Here is an 11,374-nt window from a genome sequence, read left to right as displayed (position 1 = left end):
ATAAACCTGCTGGAAGATAAATTAGGCAGAAGACATTGGCATAGGAAAAGACTTTATGAACAAATGCTCAGTAGCACGGGAACTAGCAGAAAGAATCAACAACTGGGATCTCATTAAAAAGCTTCTGTACTGCAAAAGAAACCATCAACACAACTAAGAGACAACCTACAATGTGGGAAAAAATTATTACCAGCTGCTCATCAGACAAATGACTATTATCTAGAATATAAAAAGAACTCAAAATAATCAGACACCCAAATACAAAGACCCAATTCAAAAATGGGCATCTGAAATGAACAGACATTTCTCAGACAAAGAAGTCAAAGCAGCAAGCAAATATATGATAAAATGCTCCATATCTCTGGCCATTTGAGAGATGCAGATGAAAACAACACTGAGATTCCACCTCACCCCACAACGAATGGCTGCTATCAAGAAATCACACAATAGCAAATGTTGGCGGGGTTGTGGGGAGAAAGGAACACTTATCCATTGTTGGTGGGAGTGCAGACTGGTGCAACCACTATGGAAATCAATATGGAGATACCTCAAAGAGCTAGGACTAGAGTGTCCATTTGACCCAGCCATAGCTCTGCTGGGTATTTTTCCAAAACATTTAAAAGAATCATAGCACCGTGATATATGTGCACCAATGTTTATAGTGGCACAGTTTCCATCTTCTGTTATTGTTTTCAATTACTTTCTTAAGTATTCTGTAATTTTCATTATAGAAGTATTTCACCTCCCTAGTTAGTTTGATTCCTAGTCTTTTAAAAACTATTATGAATGTATTTTCCCCATTTTTTTCTTAGTTAATTCTTTATTATCATATAGAAAATATACTGTTTTCTTAATGTAGATTGTGTATCTTGTATTTTTCTTTTGAGTTGAGTGATAATACTGAAGTATTATTTTGGCATACTTGCTTAGTCACCAATTAGCAATCTATTTTCATCCTAGTAGTGAGTTTCTCTCTAAGCTTTTATCACTAACCCAATGTTAGACTCCTTTATCTTATTTGGTGGTAGGCTTATAATGATACAAAGATATTTACTGGTTACTGAGATCCAGCTTCAGCCTTAGTGACATGCAATTTGCCAGGGTACTACACAGGAGTTTTCAGAATTCCTTCTCTTCTTCCCTAGCCAAAATAATTTCAATGTTGAATATATGGGAGTAAGGGGTTGGTAAGGGCCTTTCCTGAACTTGTCAAGTTAAAATAGACCTCTGATTTTTATTAGCACAAAATCCTGCAGCCAAGTAGATTTTTCTTCAATTTTCTTAGAGGCAGAAACTTTGTTTCTTCATTTTTCTAAGAAGAAATATATCTTTGTGTGGAGCTAGTGTACCTGTCCTAGTGTAGCAAGAGTTTGTTTGTTTGTCTGACAGAATGATGACAAATATGGGCCAAATTAAGGTTTCTGTGTGCTACAGGCTGGTGAAATATTTCCCTGCCCTTGTTTACTATTCACAGTCTTTTAACTACTCACCTTGTGCAGTCTTTGGAAAAGTATTTGCACATGATTATGAACTGACTTTCCACATTATTCTTAAGTATTATAATAAGCTGTTTTCAAATTTAATAATATTTTCCCTTTTAACTTATTCATTTTCTGTTTCTATGTTTGCCTATTCTGTACATTTCATATATGAGGTGTGATCAAGCTGGACATGGTGGCACATGCCTGTGATCTCAGAACTCAGTGGGCCAAAGCACCAGGATTGCCACAGGTTTGAGGACAACCATTGCTACACAGTGATTTCAAGGCTAGCTTGAACTACATAGCAAGACCCTGCCTCAAAAAATAAACAACAACGACAAAACTGAGGTGTTATCAGAAAATATGGTGAATGATTAATCTTTAAGAAATGTTATTGCAGAAGACACATTGCCATTAATCCTTCTCAAAATACTTGCTTTTACTTCACTAACACTCTAATAATCATTCTTATCACATTTAAAAGTAATTCAGGAAGTCTTTCATGAGTGTTTTTATAAATTATAGTGTAAAAATACAGTGAATGCACATTTTAAGTGTCATCAAATGGAAAGTCTGGCTTATAAAAACATTGCAGTGTGTTTTTATCCCATTATTCACTGGATCTAGCACTGTAAAATTTCTGGTCCAACCCCAAGTCAAAATGACCATGAAAAGTAAATATTACAAATCACTTCAGGGCTTCATGGTGGTCAGGACACCACAACTCCACAAATACTTGAAAAAGGTACAGAACTGCTTCACAAAGCAGCATGAATGATGGCATAAATGTGATCAAACTGAAGGAGAATATTTTAAGGGGCCCTAAAGAAAATGTCTTTTATTGTAATAATTTATTTAACATTAAAATGATCATTATAATTTTCAATCACAGTTTGTGAATGCAATAAAATATGTCATAATTTGGTAGGGATTTTTTTCAGTTAACATAATTTTTTCAAAGTTCATGTATAGTTATATGTATCGACAAGAAAATATTCCATTTCATGGATGTATATATTCTTTAACCATTCAGTAGTGATAGAATTTGAACTGTTTCCACATTTGGCCTTTATTTTATATATATATGATGCTTTCAAATAATTGATATATAATTTTTTGTGAACAATTGTTGCCATATTTCTTATATATATGTAAGAATACAACTGCTGAGTCATAGAAAAATTCTATGTTTAACAAGTCAGGGAACTGCCAGACCATTTTCCAGAGTGGCTGTATATCTTACAGTCTTCTCAGCAATGGGAAAGTTTTGAATTTCTCCACATAATCTTCAACGTTGTCATTATGTGGGCATTTTGTTATCGCCACCCTAATGGTATGCCATAGTTTACATTTTAGTTTATAATTTCATGATATTTGATGATGTTTGCATATTTTATATGCTTATTAAATATTTGATTTTTTCAATTCTTATAGAAATGCTTTTTAATGTTCTTTGGTTATTTAAAAATTCTTTGCATTTTAATATAAGCTTGTAAAATGCTTTTCTCAAATATACTACATGTATGATTTGTCAATATTTTCTTTCATTTTGTTTTGTATTTTTATGATTTTAATTATATTTTAGCACATTTTATGCTGCTCTAAATGAATATTATAGCCTGAATAATTCACAATGAACAAAAACTTATGTGGCTGATTATTCTGGAGGCTAGATATCCAAAACTATAGACATGGCTCTGGCAACTGGTGAGGGCTTTTGTGCTGCATCATCCTGTGGCATCACTTTTGTGTTTGGATCTTCCTCTGGTTTTGGTATCAGCTTAAAGCCTGATAATAGGAATAAGTTTGAAAGTATTATTTCCCTTTCAATTTGTGAAAAATATGAGGAGTGGTGGCATTAGACATTCTCTAAATTTCTTTTAGAATTCAGCAGTGAATCCATCAGAACCTGGGATTCTCTTCGTTGGCAAGTTTTTATTTCCCTCTTCAATTTCACTGATATTGAGTTATTTAGAATTTTTATACTTTTTGATTCAGTTTTGATAATTCATAGGTATCTAGATAGCTGACCATCTCCTCAGAGTTTTCCATCCTACTTGAATACAGTTTCTTGAATTAGGTATTGATGACACTCAATTTCTACAGGATCAGTTGTGATTCATCCTCTTCATTCTTAATTGCCTGAATTTGAGTCCTTTCTTTCCTTTTTATAATAAAGGTGGTGAAGGGTTTGTCAAATTTAATTAATCTTTCAAAGACAAATCTTGTATTCATTGATTTTTTTATATTGTTTTTAGTCTCAATTGCATTAATTTCTACTCCAATCTATAATTTCTCCCCTTGTACAAACTTTGGGCTTGATTTGTTCTTCTCAAAGTATGTTATTAAACATTTAGCTATTTGAGCTCTTTCTGTTTTTCTGATGTGTGATTTCACTACTAAAAATTTCTCTTGTACAACTGCTTTTATTGCATCTCTTGTACAACTGCTTTTATTACAACTTCTGAAAAGTTGTATTGGCTTTATCACTTGATTGTAGAAACTGTTTGATTTCTTCTTTATTTTTATCCGCAATCTATTTGTTGTTCAGAAGAGTGTTTTTAAATTTTCATATGTTTATGAAACTTTTGTGTTTTATTTTGCAATTCATTTCCAATTTCATTACACAATGGTCTGATAATATTTATGGCATAGTTTCTATTCCTTTGCATCTACTTAAGCATATTCTATGAGGTAGTATGTGGTCCACTTGGGAGAACGTTCCATGTGCTACTGAGCAGAATGTGTATTCTGATGTTCAGGGGGTGGAATATTCTGTAAACATCTATTGAGTTCATTCATTCACAGGAATGGTTCAGTTCTGATAATTTTTGTTGATTTTGTTGTCTAGTTGATCTCTGCATTTCTGACAGTGGGATATTGAGTTCTCCCATATATTTGGGTTAGTGATTATTTGATTTTTCATGTTCATTAATTATTGTTTTATATAGGTTAGTGGGCCTATATTTGGTGCATATATATTTATGATTGTTACATTTTGTCTTGGAGTACTCTCTTAACAATTATGTAGTCACCTTTTCTGCCTCTTTATATAAGACATGAATTGAAATATATTTTGTCTGCAAATAGAATAGCTATCTCTGCTTTTTCTGGGTTGCTATCACCATGAAGTATTTCGTTCTGTCTTTTGAATTTTGGTCTATGAAATTCTATTTGAGTGAATGTATTTCTTATGCAGCATATGTTGTATCTTATTTCCTGATCCATTCTGCTCATCTCTTTCTGATTGATTGAGACCATTTACACTGATGGTTATAATTGGCATGTATTGACTTATCCTTGTCCTATTATTTTCCTATTGTTGGTTCCCTTTATTTCTTCTCAGTTTAGTTGCTTTCCTTGCTGGTAGATTCTTTCTAGTGGTTTTCATGAAAGTATAGTCTTCTTTATCTCTTTCTAGATTATCCTTCAGAACATTTTGCAGAGCTGCTTTTGTTTCCATGAATTTCTTCAGTTTTTTTAGTCATGGAAGTATCTTATTTCTCCATTGATTCTGAAAGATAGTTTTGCAGGGTACATCAATCTGGGGTGGGAGAATCTTTTATTTTACAACTTCCAATACTCTACTACAAACTCTCTTTAAAGATTTATGTTGAGAAGACTTCTTTATTCAGATGGGCTTTCCTTTTATAACTGATTTGTTTTTTTTTCTTACAGTTTTTAATATTCTATTCTTGTTCTGAATTTCTAGAACCTTGATAATTATATGCCTTGGTGTAGATTTATTTTGTCATGACTAATTGGATTTCTATATACTTCACTTATTTTTATGTCAAATTCTTTTTCTATTTTGGGTAACTTTCCACATTTACTTCATGACAAGGTTTCATATTTTATTTTAAATATATTTATTTTGGGTGAGAGAGATAGCAGGTTTCTTGTAAAAGCTGCTACACAAATTTTAAAAGCACCATAATACTGCCTTATTTTAAATATAAAGAAAAAATATCCTTGAAATACCATTTTACAATTATTTTTTCAAATATGTTGGTAGTCGTGTTTCTCTAAACAAAAAAATACTTTGACAACATTTAGTAGCTTCATCCATTTCCTTCATGAATACATACTACACTTTATATAATTTTAACTACATTTTTTCAACTTTAATTGAGTTTATTGGTACATTTTAGGGATACAGTACAGTTACATTCATTGTTGGGATGTTGTACCTCTACATGACAAGTCTTGGTTCTCATTTTTTCCCATTATCCCTGCCCTTCCTTCACCCCCTCCTCCCCTCCCCATCTACAACCACTTTATTTCCATCTTCTCATTATCTCACAGTTTTTCTTTTCCCTTTTTACCCTTCCCCTACCCGTCCCACCTTCCCTACACATTTAGCTCCTTTCTTCCCATTTCTCAATGTTGGTAATCTTATTAGAATCTTCTGTATTATTGCAGATTATTCACACCAGAGAAACTATTCGGTATTTACACATGTGTACCTTATTTATTTCACTTAGGAGTATATCTTCAATATGTATCCATTTTCCTATGAATGAATCTATTTTCTCATTCTTTATGGCTGAGTAATATTCCATTTTATAGAAAAACCACATCTTCTTTATCCAGTTTCCAACTGATGGGCAAATGGGCTGTTTCCAAGTTTTAGCTATTACAAACTGTTAATGGCCTCAATTCACCAATCAAAAGAAATAGACTGGCAGAATTTTAACTACTTCTAAAGCAGCTGGGAATCCTGAGATTATCCTTGCACTACAACACAGAGCTGTGCATGTGCCTGGGAAGCAGGGCCTGTAGCAGCTCTGGAGAATCCATACATCATAGAGAAGTACCTGCTGCAACACTCTCCATACCAACTTCCTGTAAGGATCTGAGACGGGTTTAATGTAGAGAATTCGAAAGTACCATCAAATGTTGGTGAGTATCACTGAATGGTTCTCAAGTGTGTTAAAGTTTGATCTACTTTTATCTGGGGAAAGAAGTGGTCACAGTGACTGACATTAATGGGTAAAGGCCTGGGGGGCTAAATGAATCCTACAGTATGATCACAGTCTTTTCCTGTAAATATCTATCATGCCCAAAAGGACAACATTACTAGTCATCAAAAAGCATTATGCTGCTGTCAACTGGTGTAGTAACAATGATAAAAACTTCATTTGGCCATGCATTTTTTCTACTAGAGAACACATCAGATAATTTGAGCATTATATTTTACCAGATACAAAGAATATTTATATTCCACAAAAATATTTGAGTGAAAACCCAGGAGAGTAGAATATTATGTAATAACTGGTTTTCTATATGTTGATTTGTCAAGAAGCCATTAAATGGTAAATGGTAAATGGTAAAACAGGTTATCAGAAGGAACTCACTGCATCGGATGTTTCTGGAAAGAAAATCTGTAACTCTGAAGTTTGCTTATATCCTATCACAGACTTCTTCCTAAAGTGTATTTTAAAAATAAATCATATTAAGAATTATAAAGATTGGTTTGGTGATGCATTAGCTTCAGAATGTTTGTGAGGAAAACATATGTAAAATCAACCAACTCTAAGCTGAGTGTAGTGGTATATACCTTTAACTTCTGCTATTTGGAGGCTGAGGCAGGAGGATTCAAAGTTAAGGGCAACTTAGGTAATTTAGCAAATCCTATCTCAAAAAGTAATGGTGATATAGTTTAGTAAGGTACTGGCTTTAGTACTTCACACCAGCAAAAGCAAACAAGCAAAAGAAAGTAAACACCTCAGATCAATTAAATACAGTTAAAACAATAGTTTCCAAACTCTGGAACCCATCAGAATTTTATTGAAAAGCTTAGGTTTCTGATGCCACCCTCAGAGTTTCCAGATAATTCTGACCATGGTCTGGGCAGGACACTTTATGAACCAGCCTGTTTTAAGATATAGTCTCCAGAATTCAAATTAACAGGCCATTTCCATATGAATTTGCTTTTTCTTTCTCTTCTTTTGGTTTTCTTTTGAGATAGCATCTCACTATGTAGTTGAAACTGACCTGGAACCCACTATGTAGCCCAGGCTTGTCTGGAACTCACAGTGATCCTCCTGCCTCAGCCTCCCAAGTGCTGGGATTACAGGCATGCACCACCACACCTGGCTTCATTTTCATTCTTAATTGAATGCATTTGAGACTTTTTTTTCCTTTATTTTTTGATAAGCAACTTTGCTTTTTCTGACAGTAAAAAATAAAAGATCATTTTGGATATGGCATCATCAAATTTGAAACTTTTAGCTCCTTGAAATGTTCTACTTAAATATAACATATCATTTATCTATCTTGACACACAATGATTTTAATGAGAGCAAAAGACAGAACCACAGGATAGTCCATTAAGCTGGATGATCTATGACTACAAGAAAACAGTTATTTATAAAATACATAGCAATTGTCAGCTTATGGAGACCTTGCTCCTCTCTTCTCTATCCCTCTTCCCTATTAAAAATATAACAGAAAATTATGAAGAGTATTGTTTTCAGAATGAGAACATGACCCATTATCAATGTACATAAATATCACAGTGAATTGTCAGGACTCCCATTTGGGAATGTCTTCATCTGGGGAACAGTGATAGGTAAGAATCCACAAAACATACTTGCCTACCTTCATTTATAATGATATACTGTAATGAGATGAATCCTCAGTTATCTGCCCCAATTGACACATGATAAATCTATTGCCTTTGTAGAGGGTTTCCGTGAGGAAATCTTGAACCAGTTGGTTTGTGTCTGATTACAGTGACATGCTTCCATCAAATCACAATCTTTGGGATAGTCAAGGTGGGAGTTTCCTGCATTTCCAAAAGTAGATAATCTTGCCAGGGATTTAGCTCAGTGGTTCCATTGCCTACCTCACAAGTGCAAGGTCCCAAATTTGATCCCCATTACCAGAGGGAAAAATCATACAAATTAAATAACCTGAAATATGGCTTGACAGGAGATATGGTGATCTGAAGTCATCAGAAAATGCTTTATGGAGCCCTTCTGACTGCAGAATAATTTTACTGATAACAATGGTAGTGCAGAAATCAAAGTCCCAAGATTTCTGGGGCTCCTGAGTGCTGATTTTGAAAATCATCACCACTCATCCTTCTTCCTGAAATAGAATCAAAGGGTGACCGTATCCTTGATAACACATCTGAGGTGCAGTTAAAGTCCCTGCAAAAGGGTTTGATTCAAAAATAGAGAAACAATCTAAAAGGACGTTTAAATTAATTTGAAATAAAACAGACTCTTTCTGAACCAGAAACTCTTGAAATACTCCAGCCTGAATAAAAGCATCAATTTGCATACACTTTGCATTTTCCACAATAACCTTGATTCCATTTTTAGTAGTGAAACACATGGCATGTTCTTGGAAATGAATAGCTTTCAAAATAGTGGAGAAATCCCTAACATTGACAAGGCTAGCCAATAAGAAGTACTGATCATTCTTATCTTGGATGTGCTGGGTCAGAAGGGGCATGGTCTACCACACTTTCATTTCCAAGGACTGCTCCTGCAGATCAGGCAACATCTGCAGCTCCAAGGAAACCACAGAGAAAGTGGAGCAGATCCTGCCAATCTTTTTGCATCCACCTGCCACGTCAGCCACAAGCAATCACATCATGAACAGGTTTCCTATATCATTTGAGATTTCTCTCGCTTTTTTGTTGACTCTGATCAAACTTATATTGTTCTTCTTTGCATATATCTTGAAGTGTTTGGACTGATTTTTAATAGTCCCTTGCTATTTTTAAGAAATCTTCCTTTTCATGATTGCTAGCTGCAATCTGGTCTTCTAGATCTAATACTGTATTCTCACATTGTTTTTTTTCCCTTTCATTTACTTTAAATAATTTTTAATCTCATGGATATTTATTTGAATGTTTCATGGATTCCATTTCTTTCCTATGTAGGGCATTCATGATTTCCAACATTTTTCTAAGCTCCCCTATTTTTTTTCTGGGACTACTTTAGATTCACTAGCCAAGTCCTTCTTTATGATCATCATCATATATTTTTTTTTACCTGAGAAATATTTATCTTACTTTTTATATAGTCTCATTCATCTGTTTTTTTTCCAACAATTATCATTTCTGAAAAATTGGGTGGATTGCTTCTGACTTCTTTCACTGTGTCTTCTGCTGAATTAGCCTTGTGTGAGCTGGAGTTCTGGAGTTTCATCTTGCTTCTGAGTCTTGTCATTTTCTTCCCTTTTTAAAATTTGTTTTCTGTGCTGATACTTGTAAAATGTTTTGGTAGTTAGCTTTATCACCAGTACCAAAACCTCTCTAGGTAATGACTCTAATTCAGAGATACCTATAGGTATAGGTGGCTCTTGGCCTTTTAGTTTGTTTCAAGATTCTACATTCTCAATTTATTAGGGATGAAAAATTGCTCTCTATATGGTCCAACACGTAGTCCTTTGATACTGGAAAGTGGTAATGATTATGACCCCAGATAATCACAGTGTTGACAAATGAGGAACAACTATTCATCAAAACAAGTGGGACATCCTGGCTAAAATAATATAATTAGCAATAATGTTTGCATGAAGAACAGCCTAGAAACTGACAAACTGTTAACTATTAATTTGGCACCATTAATCATAGGAAATCTATAGTTATATATCAAAATCCAAGACAAACCATGAACTTGTCTGTAGTGAATTCCCCCTTATTGGAGTGATTTTACCCTGGGGTGGAAATTTAAGAGAGATAAGGGGGAAAATAGAGAAACAAGTTAAGATAAAGATATTAGACACAAGGCTGAAGGGCAAAGAAAGATCACCCAAGCTTTGAGAAACTGGAGAAAAAGAATGATGAAGAATGTAAAAGAAGATCAAAACAAAAACCAGAAACACTAGAAACAATGTTTACTCACATAAAAAATATCAAAAAAGATGTTTATGAAAGTAGAAAAATGACGAACAAAACAATACAAAACAAATAAAAGTAAAAACCCAAAGAACAACAAAAAGGATGAAATTTTCTTGAACCATAAGCCTGCAGCTATCCTCTTCTGTCCAAGTTCTCTAACAGTGTCTAATTCAGACAGAAAATCTGTGCTGCACCAACTTTGCTGCACCGACTTTGCCCTTTCAGATCCATAAGACTCACAAGCTGTTCTGGGTTTCTGATTGTTTTCAGCTGGCAACTCTGTGGATGTCCCTCAGAGGCCTCTCCAAAGCTCTACACGCTGTATATCTCCAAGGCCATCTTTCACTCTGTTGCTGTGGGCTTTGAGTACTAGAAGCTCCTAGACAAAGGCAGGCCAAGGGTGCTTCAAGTCACCTCAGTTGGCCTTCATTTGGCACCTCTTGGCCTGTACAGAGCCTCCTGTCTTCTGCTCCAGTGGGGAATCTCTCTCCTCTCTCATGCCATTGGGAGCAGGGGTGGCAGAGATTGCTGCAGTCAGACTCACCACTTTCACTGCTGCCAGTACTAATTATCCTCTAAAGTATGTAGCATTTGCTGCTCTACTCCACTGTTGCATTTCTCACTGGAGGGTATCTGGGCTCTTTAACTCTCAGTGTGGCCCTTTCACACATGAGATGGACATAAAGGTTCAATATTGATGGTTTCCAATTCAGTCAGTTTCTTTCTATCCTCTCATAGTCTGAGAACAAATGGGGAGACAATCATGGAGGGAGAAGCTTCCTGGTCACTCACCTTTTGTATACCAGGTAAATAGGTTTCCAGGCCCCAAAATTATGTGTTTGTAGAAGTGCAAAAATGGCAAGGGACCACATACCCCAAATCTATCCTGTGTAGCTTGATTCTGCTATGCTTTTGGGGTTCCATCAGATTTTTGGGAATTTTGTGGAATGGCAGTTCTTGCTCTGCACACAGACAGAAATCCCACAGACAACCCTATGGATTGTTTCATCCTTTTTTTTTTTTTTTTTTTTTT

General features: G+C 34.8%; 1 pseudogene; it reads right to left on the bottom strand.

The window, feature by feature from the left end:
* Window positions 1-8,009: 8,009 nt before the first annotated feature.
* Window positions 8,010-8,945, bottom strand: LOC104860310 (annotated as a pseudogene).
* Between the last annotated feature and the right edge of the window lie 2,429 nt (window positions 8,946-11,374).

Source organism: Fukomys damarensis, unplaced genomic scaffold, assembly GCF_012274545.1.
Source record: "Fukomys damarensis isolate Sample0158 unplaced genomic scaffold, DMR_v1.0_HiC HiC_scaffold_39, whole genome shotgun sequence".
Classification (NCBI taxonomy): Eukaryota; Metazoa; Chordata; class Mammalia; order Rodentia; family Bathyergidae; genus Fukomys; species Fukomys damarensis.
This window is presented reverse-complemented; position numbering and strand designations above follow the sequence as displayed.